At 28.8% G+C, this 4,743-nt stretch overlaps 1 long non-coding RNA gene across 1 annotated transcript; it reads right to left on the reverse strand.

Annotated features, from left to right (window-relative positions):
- Positions 1–1,158: 1,158 nt before the first annotated feature.
- Positions 1,159–3,245, reverse strand: LOC112732533 (uncharacterized). Its single transcript, XR_003168055.2, has 2 exons — positions 2,664–3,245; positions 1,159–2,238 (listed from the first exon to the last, which is right to left on the reverse strand). It is a non-coding gene; the product is annotated as an uncharacterized lncRNA (long non-coding RNA).
- Between the last annotated feature and the right edge of the window lie 1,498 nt (positions 3,246–4,743).

Here is a 4,743-nt window from a genome sequence, read left to right on the forward strand (position 1 = left end):
ATTAACTAATTTACTCAGCAAGTCAACATTTATATAATATATAATAACATAGATAGTTTAAATATCTTTCATTTAACTAAGATTGTTTTATAAATCTTCAACATATAAACTTTAAAGTACAAACTAACAAGACATATTGAAGAACCCTAATGAACTAGATAGATATATAGGATAAGAAAAACAAGAAATTATAAATATCCAAAATGTAAACTACAAATTACAAACTCCATTATGTTCATTCAGCTCCTTTCTCATGGAGAAGCTTCTAATAAGTGCCACACACTTGAAAAGACCACCAACCAGAAAACACTATCTTAAGAAACAAGATTTGTTTTTCCTTTAAAAATGCACAGGAAAAACAAAAAACTATACTCATATTATTCAACAATGAATACGAACTCTAACATTCTTACCATGTCCTTTTCCAACCCCATGGCTTCTAGTAACTCATTTTGTCCAGCATTAGAATGACAACATGCTCTATATTACTACTTAATAAATCACTCCAAAGCCAGTTGCATGATAAATTAATAGTTAGGAATACCTTTCTGTATATGGGTGTATATATAGACCATTTTTCAATGATTTGAAATCTAGAACCCATAATCTCTAACTCACAAGGTAGCAACCTTACCATTGCATCAAGGCTGACTCTCAATTTTTAAGGGAAGCTAAAGAAAAAGGGGGTCTTAAAACAAAACATACAAAGATTCAGTATAGACACATACAGTGCCAAGGCTAAACCGCAGCTTCAAAACGCTTGTGCCCACACACACAAACATAAAATTACTCTCACCTCCCTTGAGTTTTACCTTCGTTATATACGATACTATTCTCTATTTTGAGAACACATAGGAACTTCCCTCAACAGACCATGTGTCAGGAGAAGTTTGTAACGAATAAAGAAAATTCAAGCAAGGTTTGTGTAATTACCATAAAATAAAAAGGGAGAGAACAAGATGAAGCTATATATGCCTATGAGTTCACATTTCAGTGTGAAACCTGTTCTTTTCACTAATTTTTCCTTAAGAAACTAAACTACAACATGCAATCAAAACCTTCTTTAAACTGAACTAAACTAGATAGAGAAAATATAATCTATTAATCAGCTAGGAAGTAGAACCTGGTTAAGGCACACTAATACATTATTTAACTCAATAAGTTTTGAAGGAAGTAAAATTTGAAAGAGTTACCAAGCCATTCACGTTCTCGATCAGCATATCTGACAACAACAGGAGATGATTTCTAGAACATGTAAATGAGCCCAATAATAAATATATGTTTAACTTTGAAATAATAAGCTGTATAGCAGAAAGAAAAATTGAATATCACAAGCATGAGCTCTCAGATATACAAAATACATGAGTCATAGCACCACGTAATGAACAAAGCCTTATCCATGGGATTGGATTCGAATGCGTTAATTAAATATGCAGTAAAGATAATGTCCATCAAAACTCCTAATTAAATAATAACAATTAATTAGGCATACAAGAACTAGACATTAACCAAATTTAATAGTTTCAACTTATAGGCATACTAGAACTAGACATTGACCAAATTATACCAATTAACCAATGCAGAACCAATTGAACTAAGCTAACATTAGTTTAAAAACAAGTTCCAACCTTTAAGGAGAACAAAGAAGACCCAGTTACAAAAATAAATTTTTTTAAAAAGTACCTGGTGTCATTCAACACTAAAAACTATTTATAACTCAATTCTAAAACTCATTAGATTAATAAAAGGAGGGGAAAAAGACTATTTATCATTTTAGTTTGTAATGTGACGTGCGAACTAATAATTATCATGAATTATATTGTCATTGAATCACTGTTATGAAACCTTAGTCTAAAATTAGAAGAAAAATAAGTCATACTCATTTAATATGTAAGTGGAATCAAAATATAAGGAATATAAAGAATAATTAGCTTTTACCCTTAAGCTTGCTGAACTATGCACCTGACGTGAGCCATCTCCAAAATAGAGACTGATGTCACAAATTGATGACCGAAACAGTCATAACTCATAGCACATAAGCAAGCAGAGTTTGAAAAGGTTAAACGAAAAATAAACTTGACTTAATTAGCTAATGTATAAAACCCAAGTTTTAGAAAAATACTTGTCCAAATTGTGCCTTCAGAATTAGATAGTAAAGCTCATTCAGAAGGATTTAGAGAAATACCTGTCCACATTTTACGGTACCAGAACAACTCATTCAAGTTTTTCACAACCGACCTGTTTGTTAATTTAATGATTGATATTGTCATGTTGTTTTATATTTAGTTGAAGCATTTCATTGAACAGGTTGTATGCTAGGAAAATAAAAATGAATTCTAAAGCAAACAAAATTTAAAGCTTCCACCACATAATAAGATATAAAGCATGAGTTCTCATATTAACAATCAATAAAAAATTAAAAATCACAAGCAACATTAAAAGTACCAAATTTTATATCAAATCAAAATCAAAATGTAAAAATGGAATCCTTTTCTAGAAATGGTTTTCACTCACATGAACATTTATTCATTGAGTAGAACAATATCATTTGGATTTTTTGTTCTTTTTTTTTTTAATTTCTTGTTGGATAATCACTTGCATATCACTTTTCATAATTATAAAGCTATGGATATAGGACAATCGTAACAGTTTTCAAATCATACCTCGTGATTAACCACCAGTGAACAATAAATTCAGCAAATTAGTTTTTCCATCTCTATTGTAGTAGTAGTGGCGCTGGTGGCTCTGGCCGCAAGGACGCGACACCGGTTCACATCCAACAACGGCGAGCTCGACCGACGGCAATTGGGTGCGGCGGCGGTGACAGAATCGGCTTTCCTTGTCTCACGCGCTTCACTGGCTTCCATCAATCTCTATGTCAACGTCGCTTTCCCTTTGTCCTTCGAGTTCAACGGTAGTGAAACTAGCGGCGGCGGCGGCAACGCATGGCAGCGACGAGGACGAACGGCGTGAACGTCTCCGTCAATCTCTCTCTCTTCGCGGTTCTGCTTCTCTCTCCTTCTCCCCCATGGTGATTCGACGGCGGCTCTGGTGGCAGTGACGCCCACCGCGCCGTCTCCCTCTTCCCCCTCCTTCCCTCGCGGCTCCCCTTATTTTCTGATTCGGTTCTCTCCCACCTTCCCTCGCGGCTCCCCTCATTTTCTGATTCGGTTCTTCCCCCCTCCTTTCTTTTCTGATATGCGTTTATGTTTTATGAAATAAGGTTAGAATTTAGGTTTTAGTTTAGGAATTTTAAGTTTAGGATAAAATATATATAAATAATATAATAATTTTATAAAATATTTAAAATAAAATAATACTTTAAAATTTAAATTTAATATTGTAAAGATTATTTTTAAAATACATAAAATTTTATTTATCAATATATCAATGAGTTTAAATAATTATTTTTAATTTAAGTTATAAAATAAATGTATCAATCACATTTTATAAAATATAATTTTAAATCTAAAAATATCAATCATTCAAATTATTGATATAATTTTTTATTATTTTTTTATTACTAAAATTTTAATTTCAATTTATATAAAATAACTAATTATAATAAAAATTATACATAAATATTAATTAACTTAAAATTAAAAAATTTATAAAAATTAATTTAATCATTCAAAATAAATTAATCTCTTAAAACTCAATTTAATAAAATAAACTATAATTTATTTATAATAAAAATTATTTAAATTAAATTATATAATATTTCCATGACTAAATTTTAATTTCAAATCATATGAAATAACGAATTATAAAAAATTAGACAAGAATCTTAATTACTTAAATTACATTTGTGTATGTTACTTTTTTTTCTTTTATATTTAATTATTGATTTTATATTTATATTTTAATTAAATTGTTTAAACTTTCACAAATTAATTTTTAGTTAACATTAAAAATTTGATTATTAATAAAAATTATATATTAATTTTTTAAAAGAATATAAAATTAATATTTACAATTTTTAAAAATTAATAAATATAAACAATATGTAAAATATTTTAATTTTTGAAAAAAAATAAAATTATTTTAAAATAATTATATAAACAAATTTTTTTACTCTCAAAGTGTTTAACATTTTGAAATAATTTTTTTGTTATAAAATATATTTACATTTTGTGACAAACTAAGTAACTTGTTACAAACAATGTTGAATTTTATGACAAATTAATTTTTTGTTAGAAAACAATTGAAGGTTTTGAAACAAAAAAATATTTTGTTACAAAATATTTTAAATTTTTGCAACGACTTTTCTTTTGTTACAAAATATTACAGTATTTTGTAACAAAACACCATCTCGTTACAAAAACTAACATAATTTGTAACAAAATAAAACAGATTGTTACAAAATATTATCATATTTTGTAACAACTTGTAATGTTATTACAAAACATTATTCTTTTGTAACAATCACAAATTATTATTACGAAATACTATTTTTTTGTAAAAATTTTAAATTTGATACAAATTTTTTGTTACAAATGTTTTATTTTCCTGTAGTTATGCCTATGAACCTCCTCCACAACATAGCCCTCAACCATACTCACAAGTCCCACACCACCAAACATTTTCATATGACCCTAATTCTTATCCACCATATGAACCATACATAGAACCACCCCAATTCCAACAGAATTACTCTCAGGAACAACCGCCTCAATATACACCATCTCCATATCCTTATCAAGAAGAACCACCTTCCTATCATGAATCCTTCCTCCCAAGCAA

Source organism: Arachis hypogaea, chromosome 13 (genome assembly GCF_003086295.3).
Source record: "Arachis hypogaea cultivar Tifrunner chromosome 13, arahy.Tifrunner.gnm2.J5K5, whole genome shotgun sequence".
NCBI classification, from domain to species: Eukaryota; Viridiplantae; Streptophyta; class Magnoliopsida; order Fabales; family Fabaceae; genus Arachis; species Arachis hypogaea.